This window comes from Vanessa atalanta, chromosome 7 (genome assembly GCF_905147765.1).
Source record: "Vanessa atalanta chromosome 7, ilVanAtal1.2, whole genome shotgun sequence".
In the NCBI taxonomy this organism is placed as follows: domain Eukaryota; kingdom Metazoa; phylum Arthropoda; class Insecta; order Lepidoptera; family Nymphalidae; genus Vanessa; species Vanessa atalanta.
In genome coordinates, this window is record NC_061877.1 from 578,012 (window position 1) to 597,430 (window position 19,419).

Genomic DNA, 19,419 nt, shown 5'->3' on the forward strand with positions numbered 1-19,419 from the left:
CCCTGTACAACACAATACGCAAGCAGAATGGCTTTTATTACAATCAGAAAATAAATGCAATATGCCACAAATGACATTTACAAATATTCCGGTAGACATATTTTTAAATGTGCTGAAAAATACACACAATTGGAAAACACCAGGCTCCGACCACATTCATAATTACTGGTATAAAAAACTGACTTCTATGCACCCTTTTTTACATCAGTATTTAAATATGTTTATTCAAAATCCAAGCTCAATGCCAAAATATATAACACAAGGAACTTTCATGATTCCAAAAGACAACATTGAAACACATAATCCAGCAAATTACCGACCGATAACTTGCTTACAAACTATATACAAAATACTCACCGGATGTATTACACGACTCATTGACACACATATAGCTAGCAATAATATACTTGCCCAGGAACAGAAAGGATGTAGAAAACGTAGTCAAGGGTGTAAGGAACAGCTTATAATAGATTCGGTAATAATGAAAAATGCATATGCAAAGAAACAAAATATTTGCACCATGTATGATGATTACCGTAAAGCTTTTGATTCTGTACCACATAGTTGGTTAATCCAAATTTTAAATCTCTACAATATTAACCCAACGGTGATAAATTTCCTCTCATATACAATGCAATCTTGGAGAACTAAACTTAAAGTAGGAATAGGTATTGACACAATAGAGACTGATGAAATACCAATAAGGCGAGGTATATTCCAAGGAGATGCGTTAAGTCCCCTTTGGTTTTGCCTTGCATTAAATCCTCTTTCTTGTCTCTTAAATAAATGTAATTCTGGGTTAAAAGTACCAAATAACAGTTTGTTATCTAATACTATAATATCACACCTTCTGTACATGGACGACATTAAGTTATACGGCAACAATGTAATATCCCTTCACCAACTCGCAGACATAACACAACAATTTTCAAAAGATATACATATGGAATTTGGCGTTGATAAATGTAAAACATTTTCATTTATAAAAGGTAAATTACAATTAAACGAATACACACTTAATTCAGGAAAAAAAATGGACGCTTTAAATCAAGGTGATTCCTACAAATATTTAGGTTTTCAGCAGAATCGGCAAATCTGTCAAAAAGAAACAAAAAAAGACCTTATACGTAATTTCACACACAGAATCAATTCAATACTTAAAACACAACTCAATTCTCGGAACACTATAAAAGCTATAAACTCTTACGCTATACCAATATTCACGTATTCTTTTGGTGTGATAAAATGGTCACAGACTGACTTAAAAAAGCTTCAACGCATTATCAATACTTCAATGACAAAGCATCGCAAACATCATCCACGCTCCTGCATTGAAAGATTAACACTTCCAAGGGAAGAAGGAGGTAGAGGACTTATCGATATAACCAACCTTCACAACAGACAAATAAATACATTAAGATCATTCTTTCATGAACGCGCAGATAGTTCGGAATTTCACAAATCAATATTAAACGCTGATAAGAACTTTTCACCCCATAATTTGTTAGACAGGTACACTCAACCAAATGAAAAATTAACCAATAATAAAGACAAAATAAAAGCATGGCTCCAAAAGACTCTACATGGAAGACATCGCACTGACCTTCAGCAACAACATGTCGACATAGAAGCGTCGAACGCTTGGCTGATGCGAGGCGATCTTTTTCCAGAATCTGAGGGTTTCATGATGGCTATCCAGGATCAAGTTATTGATACTAAAAACTACCAAAAACATATCATCCGTAGATCCAACATCAATGACAGCTGCAGACATTGCCATAGCAGCCCAGAAACCATACAGCATATAACCGGCGCGTGCAAGTCCATAGCACAAACGGACTACAAACATCGCCATGATCAAGTTGCAGCCATAATACACCAAAATCTAGCTTATCAATATAAATTAATTTCTGAAAAAGTACCATACTATAAATATAAGCCACAATCAGTTCTCGAGAACAACAGCTATAGGATATACTGGGATAGAACTATAGTTACCGATAAAACCATTTACAATAATAGACCAGACATTACGGTATTAGATAAACAAAACAGTTCAGTTCATTTAATAGATATAGCAATTTGCAACACCCATAACTTAACTAACACTTTTACCGAAAAAATATCTAAGTACACCGATTTATCCATAGAGATAAAAACACAATGGAAAGTTAAGAACACCAAAATGGTGCCTATAGTTCTATCTTCCACAGGAGTTATACCTCACACTCTCCATGGCAGTTTAAAATCGCTGAATATCCATAAATCCGTCTACATGCTTTTACAGAAAGCTGTAATTTTAAATACATGCCGTCTTGTTAGAAAATTCTTAAGCTAACACTCCTAACTATGCACTTGGCTCAGGCCCGTGCATAGTTGTATAATCCTTTTTCAAGAAAGAAGAGAATTAACTATACTAAAAATATCATAATAATAATAATAATAATCTTTATTGGCTGAATAAATTACACTACTACAGACACAAAATGTATAGTAATTAAAACAGAACAAAAAGACACTTATTCTATGTAATACAAAAATTATATTAAAGTGTTTCTTTCCGAACCGGTCGTAAATTTCTGACTGACTGATTAGTTAGATGACGATTGATACACGTACTTGTAGACGACAAGACAAACACGTTTAATGTAGATTTTGTAATAATTCAGGAGAACAGTTTTTGGGAATTAAATAAAAATACTACAATAAATAATTAAATAAATTAATTATATTACGTTTTAGAACCCAATTTTGTTGAATAATGAAAAATAAAAAAATATTAAGATCCGTTGTGAATGGCGAATACTACCGAAAAACATAAGTAAAAAAAACGGTATTTTTGCGATAGGTATTAACTACCATTAAACTATTTGAGCCCATCTTGATATCAGTTAAGACAAACGTTCTCTTAAGTAAGATAGAGGGAGAAAGAACATTTTGAAATACTGATAAGTGCAAATGAAATAGCACGATCATTTAAGAACCTTTGTGTACTAGACTATTGATATATTGTCATAGATATCATGCCAATAGAATAGGAGGAAAGAAATCTAAATGGACATTAGATTTCTTTTGGTATTCTTACATTTGGATTTTCAGTAAGCACGTTTGATAGAATTAATTTAAGTATAGCAAATTTATGTACATATATGTTTATAAGAGTACGGACTATTTATTATCAATCAAATCAACTCAAAGTATTTTTTTTTACTTTTTAAGAAGTGTTACACATGTAATTTTTTAAAATGGTCGGTTTTGTTAAAAAACCATTAATTATTAGGTAGTCTACATAATTTATAAATCCTTTATAATTGTTAATCGGAATGCCGTCGTGCAATTTGTATATTTTTTGTACTATACAATTTTAATAAATACTGCCGCAGTAAAATATTAACTTTTAAAACTTGATAATATACAAAGATTTATATTTAAAAGTCTAGTATGGTTAGCGTTGCTTATATCGCAATTGGATAAACGCCGTTATGGTAAACTTTGATTGTCTGTCTCGATAGACTGTCAAAGATAAGAACGCGTCGAAAAATATAGTGCCTAACAGATGTCCACTAAGTACCCGCACACTAGTAAATAATTATGACATTTGGCGACAAGCGTAGCTGTCACTCACACAAAGATAATAATTGGTTCGTTTCTTTTAGTACTTTTGACACTATCTAGGTGATATATAATCTACGATGCCAAATATGTAAACGAGAAAATAAATAATAAGAAGTTTATTACTTGGAATAAGAACACCATGTTATTATATATAAATCTTTATTTTATAGTACCATTATGTTGCATATATTTCCACCAACGAATGATAATGACCTGATGTTCTGACGTCAAGAAACCAGTTCCGAAGTATGACCCGACTCAACCTGAGAACAAAATAAGATAACTTTATTAAAACCTTAAATAATACAACCTCTTTGGAACAATTAAATATCTGTTTAAATTTAGATCCACCTATTATATTTATTTTATGTATCGTAAACATTTTATTACTATAAAGAATTTATTTTTATTAATTTTCTAATAATGTTATTCAAAAATTTATAATTAAAATATTTTTTTTTATAAAATTAATTTTTAATTTATCTTAATACATTCAAATGCAAAGGGAAAAAACGTAATTGGTTAAATAATCAATTGATTGAATTTAGGTAACAATTAAATAAGTATTTAATCACTAGTAGAAGTAAACAAAATAATAAAAGCGTGTTGCATAATTTAACCTAATTTACAAGGTTTAATCTAAAATATATTATCAATATAGACCAATATTTGACGCCGTCTATTGGGTGTGATTAAATTGACCTGCAGTTATGTTTTTATAAATTGGTTTCAAATTGGTTTTCTTTTGTAGTTTCAATTAACTAAGAATAGATAAAGACCTACTTCGAAGGATTGGAATAATTTATGTATTTATTAAATTGATCTGTGCTTATAAATGTGGATACGTTTTGTTTTGTAATTGAATTACTGAAAAATAATAATACATAGGTATTTACCTACAACGCATTTCAGAGAAGGTTCTATTGATTTATAGTATTATTGTAGCTCCATTTATCAGTTTCTAAAGTTTTTAAAATTATACTATTGAAGTGATAAGCGTGAATTTTAAGTTCTTGTACGTCTGATACAAATTAAGGACAATGAATGATTCGAAATATTTAAATAATTAAAAATAAATACCAACCTTTTTGCGAGTAGACCGTAGCAAAATTTTTATTCACAAAAACTTCACAATATACCCGTTCATCTCTTCAAGCTGAACTTCTGAGAACTATCCGTGGTACTATTTGACGACATAGAAGAATCACTGCTTATCCTCTTCGACAACGTCTTCTTCCTGAAGCTCAGTCTCGTTTCACCCTTGATGAACTTATCAAGGGCCTGCCTCAACACTGAGTGTTTCCTCTCGAATGGATTTGTATACATTTTCACTGATTGTAAGTTTTAACACGTCCGAACGCTTCGAGTGTTAGCTACAGTATGGTAAACGCCGGTACCTCTCGCTGTTAATATAAGTGACATGTGTCGCTGCGCAGGTCAATTATGTGGACTATCTGCGTCAGAGTTTTTTGCGGGTTTATTGTTTATACCTGTCGCAAATCGGTGTCAGTAAATATATGAGTTTAACGATGATAAACGAGAATTCAGAAATTGGTCAAATTAATGAAACAAATAACGTTATCGTGTGGGAAAATTTCAGAGTTGTTCTTTAATGGCCGACTAATTCACCGGTGAATTCCTCGTGTTGCGTTGTTATTGATTCAAATCGAAATTTCGACTCAAATATAATTAATGATATTATTAAAAACTTATTCGTCATTAACTGATTTAATAATACTATTGATATAAATGTTACGTTATTAAATTTCAACTTTTTGTGGTAAAGACGTTCTATAGTTTGTTCAATAAAGTATATAGTTTGCCCCTAGAAGAGCCTATCTTTTAAATGCGCTGCTTATTCGTGCGGGAGTTTTTCCCTTTAATTTACATGTTACTTACTACGTTCAATTTTAAATTTGAAAAAATTTAAATTCAATTACAACCAGCGAAAATATATTGTACACAACAACTTACAAATCCCCAAGTTTCATTTCAGGATATATTTTCGTCTCAATTTATATTTTTAAACCAGCCTTAAACTGTACTATTACTTTGGAGAAAGAGTTACTAAAATCGGTTCACAATTGGTCAAATTCCAGTGAATATTTACACATAAATACGTTTTGATAACTGGCTTCCTTTATGGAATCGAGTAAAGAGGGAAAGATAAATTCTTTATATCATTATCACCGGCCGAATACTGCCTGAAAGTGATGGCGTGATATGAGTCGTTTTGTAATATTTGTCTACCTCTCGTTGCCTAGAGCTTATTCCAATCGAAAAAGTATTAAAGATAAACAAACTTTATATTTACATATTCTGTACAATGCCAATAGCTCTGCTATGTGCACAATTGTTCTTCATGATTATAGTTCTTGATTAATATATGTATCTTTATTGCAACGAAGTTCTTTTACACGGATTATAGTAGAGTCAACTGACACTAAACGTCACGTAAGGAAAAACCGTTATGCCTCCAGGCGATCCTTCTCTTCCATTTCTTTTTGTCTCTTTCTCAGTGTTTTAATTCACACGGGATTTTTAATACCAATTTTATCACTGTCTTTTACTTATTGTCAAACGTTGTTTGTTTGCATCATTATCATTATACAGTATAAAACAAAGTCGCTTACCGCTGTCTATCCCTATGTATGGTTAGATCTTTAAAATTACACAATCGATTTTGATGTGGTTTATTTTTAATAGATAGATTGATTCAAGAGGAAGGTTTATATGTATAATACATGCACAATATAGTAGAGAAACACTGATAATTTTAGAGGTTTCTGAAGTTATGTCGTAAATAAACAATTTTTTTTGAGCTTACATTGCAAACGCTGGCTCAACCCTACGTAATAGATTAAAAAATGAACTACAGTATTGTACAGTTTAAAACTGTCTTCAAAAAAGTCCGCGATGGTATATGTCTATCTCTTAGGGATGGCCCACAACAACCATTTATATTACTTTTTTTACGAGTAATGGCTTAATTTAGCAATACAGCATTAATCCTTATCCTTATTTAAATGACTATTTTCGAAGATCTTACAGATTTAAAACTCAGGGACGTAGCTGTTTGTATAGTCTAACGACTGAAAAACTGTGAACGTTCTGAGACATTCTGTAGTATATTTAGTATCAGCATTGCACCCGTGCGTCCTTCGTTTCAATTCCTTAAACTTCGTTTCAACCGGGTATCCCCCTATATAATAGTTTTTTAATTTTACTTTATTTTTTATATACAGATAGATTATTCAACAAATTATTTAATTTATACAAGAAGTTATACAAATTATCGATCAACATATCGCGTCAAGTCGAATTCAAATGTTGTTTATCTGTTTTTACCCCTCTTGTGGTTGGAGCCCATACATATGTATAAATAAAACATCCTTACTAATATTATAAACGACAGAGTGAGCACGTTTGTTTTTCACGTCTGAACTACTCAACCGATCATCATGACATTTTGCTTATAATTTGTCAGAAATACATAAAATGATATAACTTCACACCTGCCCCCCCCCTCTCCCAAGACCAAAACCTCGTATTTAAACTAGTGTAATAATAATGCCGCAATCGTATTAATGTTAAGTCATGGTGTGTAATAAAGAATTACGATCGATATAATTTACATAGATGTATTATTATTTTAGTATATGAACTTACCTATATACAACCTCATAATAATAATACTATGCTGACAGTTAGTTTAATTCTTGTCCATTTATTTCAATAGTCATTATGTTATTTTTTTTTAAATTGGTATGCGGACTGGTGTTGGCTGCCTGATAATATTGTCACCATTCCTTATGTCGCCAATGCGTCGCCAACGTTGGAAACTAAGATGTAATATCCGCTATGGCTAAGGTGTGTAAGCCAAAAAGCTCATTGCTATCGGAAAACAGTCGAGGAAATACCGGTTACCTTGAGAAGTTGCATTGAGAAGAGAAAATGCGATAAGAATTTCACTTTATCCTTCTTCTACTTATGAAGAATAGTTTGTCCATACATATACACGTGAAATATTTACCGAGTGCTTCCCCACTTTTACTTCATAGCGTTATCACAATAAACAAATAATGATAACAAAACAACGGATACATACGTGTAGCGAACGAAATAATACGATGACATATGTATGTGCATATGTTAAGAGCATTTAACTTTATCAACATCCGATACCGGAATATATTTACTTCAATAAAGTAAAACCAAAGTCCTAACGGAACTGATAATCATTTAGAAAATGGTCACACAATTCATTGAAAACTAGCGATCAGCCTCTGCGTCCCGCGGGTGGAATCTATTAATAAAGAGAAGGATATTATATAAATATATAATTAATCAATGAAATATTTATTAAAATTGAATTGTTAGTAACAGAGATTACATACAAAAAACATAATATTTGTTACTTATTTATATTATTATATTGTTACCGTCATCGTAATTATTAGAAAACTTAGAAATAATAGGTCGAGATAAAACTAGCTTAAGTTGAATTGTTTATAATTCATCTCATGTTAAGCGGTCTAGAAAAATATTGCGAGGAAACCTGCATGTGTCTAATATTTAATTATAATTTGCAACATGTATCCACCTAGCCGCATAGAAGCACTGTGGTGGAGTTAACGCCAAGCATTCTCGAGAGGAGCGTGTCCTTAGCCCAGCTGTGGCTCATTAAGGCTGTTACTTTATTTTAAAATTGGCTCAGGTGTTACAAATTAATCCATTTGCCTTGAGATTCATCTTCCGCAGATTAAGACAAATAATGGACACCTTCAATTATATTACAGATGACAGAGTTGAGAGATTTTTTTATCCCATGAGAAATGTCCCATGTCATCTGTTGCTAGGAATGAAAATTAGAATTAAAGATAAGTTTTTAGAGAATTATTTAAATATATTGATATTAACTAATCAATACTATTGATAATTATATCATATTAATCTTCATAGTAGGTAGCCTACTTGTATTTCCACTACAAGAATTTTTTGAACTCGCTTAATTGGGTGTAACCAATAAGAATAGCTGCGCGAGAAAAAAAACATTAAAAATATATATTCTTCAAAAATAAGTCAAAGATTTTTTATAGAGTTACTTCATATTACATTTTAAATAAAAAAAAATTGTCAGATAGCTTAGGAAAAAAGCCAATAATAACAAATTCAGAGGGTACTTTGCAAATTTATTTCTGTTACTTCTAATTGATTTTATTTATTTTTTGAGTATTTCCGATAACGATTACCGAGAAAAAGATATTCAATGTGACTCAAATGAAGCCATTTCATTTATGTATTTACCTAAAATAATATATTTTTCATCTAAAAATCGAAGATAACACAAAACACACGATACAGACTAGCATACGTAGGATATATCATAATCAAATACTTTTTTTTTGCTGAAACGCAGGTCATATCATCCTCCTGCCCTTATCTCAATTTTTACTTGGGGTCGGCGCAGCATGTCTTCTTTTTCCATACTTCTCTGTCGGACGTCATATCACAAGTAACATTCTTTCTAACCATATCGTCTTTCACACCACCAAACAAACAAAACAAACAAAGGTACACGTAGGTATTAATGTGGCCTAACGTTTGACTGTTCTGTAAAATGACTTTTCAAAAGTGCTAGTAAATGTCTTGAATGAATATTTTGATTTTGATTACTATCCCTCTCTGTTATCACCCGATAGGATCTGACCTACCCGTAAAAGTTCAGGTATATTTAGATTATTCGTAAACGAATACGAAACGTCATATGGTAGGAAGGGGGGTATATAGTTTAAATGAATTCCCAATTACGATAGCACTTTACGCCGTTCCAGATACCTTTGGACCTCACGCCGTTTCTCTAAGCAGGTGAGTAAAGGCTATAGATATATAGACCATACAAATCACTGCCGATTAATCCCTCTTAAAACGGAAATTCCGTAGCTATTTAATGCAACCTGCTCGCATGAGATGCATCGAAATCTATTTAAGCGTTTGGTTCAACCGTATTGCGGTTTTACAGTTATTTCAGTTGACTGGTTAGCGTGTCAAGCGAACGGTCCATTAATATCTAACTACACTGAAAATCTCGTCTTCAATCTTCTAAAGTTAAATGTACTTAAAGTTCAACTTTGAATACAAATGTATTTAATATTTTCTCTAGATTCCATTAGTGCGTGTTTTAGTAACCGTGATTCGAAAAAGGCCAGATAGATATTTTCTGTACCTCAATATAATGTTTATTCATCCAATGTAATCTAGCTGTTTTCGACTAATCGTTTGAAAAATCTACTATAAAGCAAAAAATCTAGGGAAGCGTTATGTTTATTAAAATGTCATCTGTGTATTTTTTGCATTTACTTGTTGGTAGGGCTTTGTGCAAGCCCTCAATATTCTATCGCCAAACAGCAGTACTCAGTATTGTTGTGTTCCAGTTCAAGGGTGAGTGAGCTAAGGTAACTGCAGGGACATAACATCATAGTTTCCAAGATTGGTTGCGCATTGGCGATGTAAGGAATTGTTAGTATTTCTTACAGCGCCATTGCCTCTGGGCGATGGTGTCCACTACAATCAGGTGGTCCATTTGTCCGTCTGTCTACCTATATAATAAAAAAATCATACTCATAATATAATGGACTGACGGCTTAACGTGATTTCCGAACAGTGTAAACAATACTAATTTTAAAAGTCTGGTCTTCTACAGAAAATTTATATCAGAAAAACCTCAACATTTTTTTAGTGATTCGAGCTGGTAGCCTGATACCTTCTGGTACCTTTTCTGTTAACTCACAAGATAATCAATGTATACGGGACAATTATATAAATTTTACGTGTAATATAAAAATTGGACCACAAAATAAGTTTGATGTGTATTTGGTCACGTAGATGGATATATAAATTACAAGGACTGGATGTCATGGCAACGGAATCACAGTCCAAAGATAACGTTATTGTTTATCACTCAAATATTATATTGTAATTGTTACAAAATGAAACCTTGTTCTAATTTAAGTCAGATATTATCTAATGATTAACATGCATGTATAAAATAGGATCACGTTGATTTTAATCGAAGGTCACAAGGTCAAATGCAGGGAATCGTGTCGTGGTTAAAACATAAACAGGAAATCTACATGTGTCACTTGAAATTTTGCATACAAAAATTGTTATATATGTGGTTAAATATAATTTGATGACCTCCGTGGTCGAGAACACCGGTTTTCATGGGTACGCCACTCTGAGGTTCGATTCCCGGTGGAGTCCATGAAGAAAAAGTTCATTAGTTTTTTATGTTGTCTTGGGTCCCAGACCCAAGTGTTTGTGGTGCCGTCGTTACTTCTGATTTTCAATAACACAAGTGCTTTAGCTACTTACATTGGGATCTGAGTAATGTATGTGATGTTGTCCTATATATTTTTTATTATTATTTTATATTTATTAATATTAAGGAAGTAGCTATATAAATTAATTTTATAACGTTTATTTATGGATAACTTAAAATAAGTATGTCACAAATAAATACTATATAGGTTTAATATAAAAATTGGTTTGGTACGTAATTTTGTTGTAATAGTCAATAGATAAAGAAATTCAAATATGTAACAACTTCATTTGTATTGATAAGAAACGTAAGAGACTTATAAATTACTGGAGGATGAATTTCTCTCTCGATATTAATCCCATTTTAATATTATAAGTGCAAAAGTTGAACGGTAGCTGGAGGCTTTCAAACACATGTTTTCCCTCAAACGCCGACGGAAGCTAGTTGCGATATAACTAAGTTATAAAATAAACAATTCTATCATTTAATATCATGGTGTAAAGCGCTATTTTTTGCACAAAATCATTCATACAATCATAATTAATCATTTGGGTGTATTATTAATCACAAGGATTCGTTTCCTAAGAAAACGTATTTGTTGATTTTGACATATACGAAAATAGTGCAATGTTTTTATAATTAACCTTGTAAATTAATATATTAAATATTATATATTGGATAGTATTGAAAAACTAGTCATGGACAACGTTACCTCCAAATGTATAAATGCAATGTTAATTAAAAATTTACTTAATAAAATAATGTTTTTTTTCTAAGACGGTAAATCTCAAAGACTTGCCACATAGAAAATATTAAATAAAAGATTAAAACCTAAAGAATGGTTAATTTTTCTAACAACGCCTACGTCTATAGGCGGTGATAACTACTCACTATCCAGTGGTCCATTACATGTCTGCCTATACAATTAACAAAAGAAAACAAAAGGAAAGAATTCTGACTTCACACAATTTAATTATCTATGTTTTTTCTTAAAAAAAAACCAGTGCACACATCTTATATAGATATTATATGTTGTAAAAAAAAACAATAGACAATTATTTTTCCGTCAAACGTTTTTTTCTGAATACTAGAGACAATTGTACATTTTTTTTTTAATTATAACAGCGCAATGATGTTAAATTTCCATAATTATTAAGAAAAAAAAAGATATAGAAAATAGTAGCCTTATTAGAATAGAAAAACTAAGTTAGGTCAAACAGTTCTAGGAAATGTATGACTGTCGGTTTGATTTAAACATATTTCATTAAAAACGACGCATAGTTCGTTGTGTTCATGGCCATTATCGAGGTAATATATCTTTACTACACGTGTCACAAAATATATAATTGAATATACTGTAACTCCTGTACATAAAGACAAACGCGTGAGTCTTAACGGATGTCTTTACTCCTGTTACTCGACTGCATAGAGTCAGTAAATCTTTTGTGGGGCAATGTATACGCTTCTACAACAGGATCCCAGAAAGCGTTCAAAATGCTTCTGTTGCGAAATTTAAAAAAATTGTTAAGGAACGCTTGTGTGCGAAAGGTTACTATACAATTAGTGAGTTTATGTTTGATAGTACACCTTGGGAATGAAACGATCGCCTCCTGGCTGTTTCTACTCATATACAATTATGTATATAATTAATTTGACGTAAAAAAAAAAAGTCCCGCTGAGTTTCTTTCGCCGGTTCTTCTCAGGTCAGGGTGTTTTCTTTTTCCGAACCGGTGGTAGTGTTTAACTTGACAATCAATAAGAAAGTGTAATACTCGATATATCGAATAAAGGAATTTGAGTTTGAGTTTGAGTTTGATGTTTACTGGTTAAATTCCGATTAAGCGCTGGTTTAGATTCCGATTAAGTTTAATACGATACTACGAGTGATAAGTTCTCCTCGGTAGCATGATTGTGGTAGCTTAGGTTAGTGCCTACTGCTGTAGGTTTCAGATCAATAGGATTGACTATCGATTATGAGCAAAATATCTAGATCCTATGCATGGGCGCACCTATAAACGGCGTTTTATTATCTTAATGAAAATCATTATTTAATATAAAAGCAAATCTACTGACAGTTCGAAAAAAAAACCACCTCTGATTTGAGATATTAATTCAATTCAAATTTCCTTACAATTACACGTTTTGAAGTAAAGTCCCTCGAATAATCTGGCTATCTAAAGACGATAAACTCAAAAATTACCGAATGACAACATACCTCGCAAGATAACAATCACCAAACTATCAAATAATCCCAGTTTGATTGATGACTATTATATATAATGATTCCAAACGACACTAAACACATACAATACATCTATATATACAGCTTTAAACATCCAAAAACAACTATACGGATGATCCGAAATTAAAATAGGGAATCATTAACGGAAATCCAAAAATTAATAGCTTAACAAACAAAGGTCAAATTCATTTCATTATATATGTATGTAGATTTGAAAAGCATTAATATTTGTTGATTTATACACAGGACATACTAATTAATTTAATTTTAAACAAATAGCAGTAACCAGTGTTGTTGTGTATCGGTTTGAAGGGTGAGTGAGCCAGTGTAACTACTGGCAAAGGGATATAACATCTTAGTTACCAAGGTTAGTGGCGCTTTGGCGATGTAAGGAATGGTAATTATTTCGCTGGTGACCACTTACTAATAGATGATCCATTTGCCCGTTTGCCTATCTATATCATAAAAAAGTATCTGTCAGCTTAAGAACCAACATAAATGTACTATTTTTTTATCTATACTAATATTATCATTACATTTATCTGTTTGTATGTAATTCTATTTTTTTTTACGTTGGTAGTTACATTATTACTGAGTACTATGAATTATTACAGTCAGTAATAAGCAGAACTAGACAGAAACAGAAATAAACAGAACTAAATATATGACATAATATACATTAACTTAAAAGCATATGCCGTAAATATTATGTATGTAGTCTAAATTTCTTGGAAATACTTGAGATAATTAATGTTGTTGTGTATGTAATTAATGTGATCTTGAGGTGAGCACATTGTATTAGGTCACCGTCAGCACGCGCGTGCGCTGTTGATCCTCGGATCTGTAAACGAGTTATTTCTTTGTGATTATAAGTCATGATATTTTGATTCAACTGGCATTTCAAATTTGGAACGTAATGAGGATATATTTTTTTTAAATCTCAACTAGACAAGATTTTGAAGCACAGGTCACACACAAATAAACACTTCAATTATTTCTCTACTACAATTTTATTCATATTTACGATGTTTACATACTTGGCTTCAAAAATTTGATTAACAATGTTTTTTTCTAAACTCATATATGTATGTACATTAATAATTCTTCCGATCTCTTTTGTTATTCAACTTAAGCTGTAATTTTCTCGTTGCACACATATAAGACCGTTTTTTATTATTGATAATCGGTGTCCGGGTCCTTTAAACACTCGTTGGTAGTAAATAATAAATGCTTTTATAATTCATGTTTAAATATAATATTGTTTGAGTTTTACATAAATAATGATAAAAGTAGAAATGAATGTGACTACAAAACGTTAAATAAGTTTGTGATGTAGTCATCCCTGGTGGGGATCGAACCCACGACCTTTGGATTAGAAGTCCAACGCGCTATCCTCTGCGCCACAGGGACTATATGTTCATCACTTTTAATTTTGATTCCAACGTACACGTATTTACATCGAGGACCTAAATCAGTAATAAAACGAAGTTACTGTTGTAAAATAATTAGGAAATCCTAACCACGTGTAATGGTAACAGCATACCTCCTTTTTTGAATTCCGATTCTCCGAAAATTATTTAGCTCTCCTGTCACTAGTAGTGACAACAAAATATATCGAATCAAAAATTCAATTTATTTAAGTTACCTTTAAAAGCACCTTTGGATATCATTTCACAATGTTATATAATAATATTGTAAATGCGAAACTAACTCTATCTGTCGGTCTGTTTGTCTGTCTACAGCTCTTTCACGGCCAAGTCGCTGTACCAAATTTGACGACATTTTGAATGATACAAACCTCCAATGACGACCGACTCTTAAACCGTGAGCGAAGCTGCGAGCGACAACAAGTGTTAAATATAAAGGTACCACCGGTTGGGATAAAAAATCTAGTTATGTTAATTCAATTTTTATAGTAGATCCTGTCTAAGAATCAACAAATACTAACTGTAATCATTTTTTTATCGTCTATTTAATATTGTGTTGAATATTATTCTTTATTTATTAATATTTTTTTAATTGATAAAGTTCAAATATATTTAAAAAATATGTACGTAGTATAAATGACGAAAAAACATGGAGTTGATTATAATGATGAAATGTATACTACATTTAAATTAACATGATTAACATTGTGTGTTTTCATACAAAAATTCAAGTTGAAAATGAATCTTGATTAAACTCAAACTGCCGTTCAATTAATAAATACTACAATTGGCGGTAGGACGTTGGTGTCATAGGCATCGCATTTACTACCGCCACGCAGCAATACTTTGTGTCATGGTGTTCCCGCTTGTAGTGTGAGTGAGCCAAAGCACAAAATATATAACATCTTGGTTCCTAAGGTTGACGGCGCATTGGCGATGTAAAGGATTAATATTTCTCAGGGCGGCAATGTCTACGGGGGATGGTGTGACCATTTACCATATAGACAGCCATTCTCCCGTATGTCCAATTAAACAATTACCTTGGATAGGGACTGTAACACAGCCTACCTCCTAACTCCGACCTGTTTCAGATGTATTTTACGCCTTAGAATTTGAACATAAATCTGCAACAACAAAACAACAACGCATTTACAATGTTTTTTATTTGATTAGTACTGCCATTAAATTAATATATAATAATATAAGAGGTTTGTAAAAAATGTACAAAAAAATGCCTGCATCGTACACACAGAAACGATATTCTAAATTCCTTCTATAACGAGTTTTATTGACGTCAGATTACTTGTTAGTTTGTGTATTTTTTACTTCAAATCTTAATACGTATTATAATGTTATACGCTTAATTTCATTTTAAGATACTTCAAACTAATTGCTTATAAAAAAAAATACGTGTGCGTCTCGGGTCGCCAGATAGAAGTGATAACTTAAGCTAATCTAATACTTGAGAAAGAGCTTAGGTTATTAATTAAATTTTATGTATATTATATGATATTATAAGGAAAAGTTATTTATTAATAATATATTGTATTGATTATAAAATATATTAAAGTGAAGTCAGACAGACTGGCGCCGTAACGCGTTACGTAGCGAAGCGGTTACCCTCCCATAAAATGTTATCATTTCAAAACTTTATTAATTTATAGTGAATGTATTATTTGTAACAGTATATTTATGTATGATTTAGTTCCGATAGAGTTGAATAGAGCGACCCGATCTCAACAAGACCATCAACCATAGTATGTCATATAATCGCGTATTAGATCCAATTTAAAAGCGTATAATTTATCCAAAAGTGTTGCTAAAATTGTGTTAGGGTAACAGAGATCTTGTGTTAATATTAGTCAACTTCCAACCCCAAACAGAAAGACCTACTAAGTTATTGATCCTAAGATTTAAGCCTCTCCGGATCGACATTTGTTCTTGTTACACTCATACAGTCAGTCAGTAACTCTTTTGTAGGGTCATGTATACGGCTTTACAACAGGATCACAGGAAGCGTTCAATAGTGCCTCTGTTCCAAATCTAAAGGGTGCTAAGTGTAAAATGTTATTTTACGATTAATGAGTTTATGGTTGATAGCATACATTGGAAATAAAACGATAGTCACCTGGCTATTTCTTTGCGATTTATACTAATATTAATAATGAGAAAGTAACTCTATCTGACTATCTGTTGCTCTTTAACGACCAAACTACTGAACCGAATTTAATGAAATTTGGTATTAAAGCAAACTCTACTCAAACACGCTAAATTTTTTTGGCCGCTTTTTCTCAGTTCAGGGTATTTTCTTTTCTGAAACTAGTAGTGTTTAAATTACCAATCAAAAAGTAAGTTTAATGTTTTTATATTGAATAAATGAATTTCATTAGATTTGACAGTTGAATAAGATAATAGGTATAAAAAACAAATCAGTTATACTGTTATCATATAACGAATACTTTATAATTATAGATATATATCTATTCAAGTATAAAAATAAATATTATATTATATTCTCTGTAAAATTGTAAATATTGTTTGATTATAATTTATTTCGCGATTGTAAGCTCGGTGTGTGTGCACAGGTGTGACATGATTTAATACCGCCTTCATTCTTTCTCACATCGCACTGCCAGGCGACATTAGAGCTTACACCTCTACGTCATCGACATTCCAGCCATTGGCACGAAGCGTTTTATTTATTCCTTCCTCCTTTCTAACTTCCTATGCACACATCAAAATTTGGAATGTCTTCTGACTTATATATTTCTTGATCTTATTACCACCGAGTAGGTTAGTAGTAGCTTTGATTGTATGTTTACAAATGTATCTTGTACTCATAACTTGTGTGGCTTGTGAGTGCAGGACATGTATATCTGTAATGTCATCGTCAGCATCGGTTCTTCAAGTGATTCCCGCTTTATTTTGTATTGAGTACCTACTCATATTTCTTTAAAATAACAGTAGTAATGCCCCAAATTAATTAAGGAATTACTAATATTCCTAGTTACCCCTCCTTTTAACGTTATCACTTGTGTTAGGAGTGGGGAAGACAATAGTCCAAGGGTTACATACTAATTACATATTAAGAATTGGAATTTCAATTTAAAATTAAATTAATATATAGGAATCATAATACATGTGTAATCGTGTAAAAAATAACCTCACATTAAATATTGTTAGTTAATAATTAATAACGTTTGAAATAATAATATAATATGTATTGGTTGGACGTGTGCAAGCAAAAAATCTCGTGCGCAATCAATATTGTAAATGATTTATAAAAAATATCTAAAAGCTGGCGTTAACCTCTTGTTTCGCTATTATTTAAAAAAAAAATAGGCGATTAACTACAGTCTAAAAAGTTTAAATTTAGCACATAGGCTATGTATAGACATAACAATTTTTGGAAATATAGACTTCGAAGGAGGGGGGCGGGGTGTAGATAACTTTGTATTAATTTCATTCGTACGAAGTCGGGACGGCTAACTATACAACTTTTGAATACTTTTTTCAAATATGCTCTGAGAAACAGATTAAAATTCTCATTTAATATAAAAAAAATAATGATAAGTGATACCGATAAATGATACCGATATGAACCGGCAAGTAGCTCAATAGTTACTGGTCTTAATTAATAAGATGTAATTTATTAATCACGTGCAATTTAATTTTTGTATCCTTAACGATCATTAAACTTTATTGTAAATACATAATACTCTTAAGTTTTATTGAAAATCAATGCATACAACGAAACAAATTCCACCTACGTCGTCTGTCTGTCTAACCGCGTTTATGTCAAAAATTACCAAACAGATTTTCATACGCTGTAGTCGTCGTGTATTTAAGGAGATAGTCGCCAGGTGCTAGGCATAAAATTAGCTCCTGTTCTTCCTTGGGGTTCAAACTTGGGTCATACCAAATGTCATAATATTCGGTTCAGGGGTTAGGCCTTGAAAGAGCAACAAATGAACAGACGGACAGGCTGAGTTACTTTCGTTTCTATAATATTAATGTAGATGGGCTGTTTAACTTTTTGCCCAGATTCGAAAATTACGATTAAATGGGAAAATGTCAGCATTTCACGGGTCATGATTTGTACAGTAGCCATATTCAATTTTATAATTATCGAAGTTCTTAATTTTAATTATTCTACATTTTGATCTAAATTAAAAGTAACTTATACACAGTCCCTGTGGCGCAGAGGATAGCGCGTTGGACTTCTAATCCAAAGGTCGTGGGTTCGATCCCCACCAGGGATGCTAATAGAATAGCTATTAATTAAACGATTCAAAATTAATACGTTTTATATATTATTTTTTACATTTTTGTATTAATAAAAAAATGATATATCATAATTTTACTGACTATATATAATAAATAAAATATATAATTCACCTCGTTCGTGTTCGGCGATGAAGGAAAATATAATGAGGAAACCTGCGTGTATTTAATTACAATGAATTTCTGCCACATGTGTGAATGGAGCGTTTTGGAATAAGCTCCAAGCCTTCTCCTCAAAGGGGAGAGAAGGCCCAGAAGTGGAACGTTTACAGATGTCTTGTATAAATATAAACATATTCTACAATGCCTCTTTAATTAAGTTGTTTGGTTTCACGTTGTAAACAAAATACCGAGACTGTCATAAATCTAATAAGTCATAAAAATAGTTAAGAAATATTTAAATCAATAACGAGTTTTTGGTTGAAATCGTAATTCAAAAGCTGTACATAACAGAATGACAAATAACATCATTTATGTTATATATAGGAATTTATATGATTTTGAATTCTCTATAACCACCGATTAGCTTG

General features: G+C 31.7%; 1 long non-coding RNA gene and 2 other non-coding genes across 3 annotated transcripts; 1 reads left to right on the plus strand and 2 right to left on the minus strand.

Annotated features, from left to right (window-relative positions):
• Window positions 1-3,716: 3,716 nt before the first annotated feature.
• On the minus strand, window positions 3,717-5,089 carry LOC125065278. The gene is made up of 2 exons (XR_007119609.1): window positions 4,700-5,089; window positions 3,717-3,878 (listed from the first exon to the last, which is right to left on the minus strand). It is a non-coding gene; the product is annotated as an uncharacterized LOC125065278 (long non-coding RNA).
• Window positions 5,090-14,515: 9,426 nt separating this feature from the next.
• On the minus strand, window positions 14,516-14,588 carry Trnar-ucu. Its single transcript has one exon. It is a non-coding gene; the product is annotated as a tRNA-Arg (tRNA).
• A 4,206-nt stretch (window positions 14,589-18,794) lies between these two features.
• Window positions 18,795-18,867, plus strand: Trnar-ucu. Its single transcript has one exon. It is a non-coding gene; the product is annotated as a tRNA-Arg (tRNA).
• The last annotated feature ends 552 nt before the right edge of the window (window positions 18,868-19,419 follow it).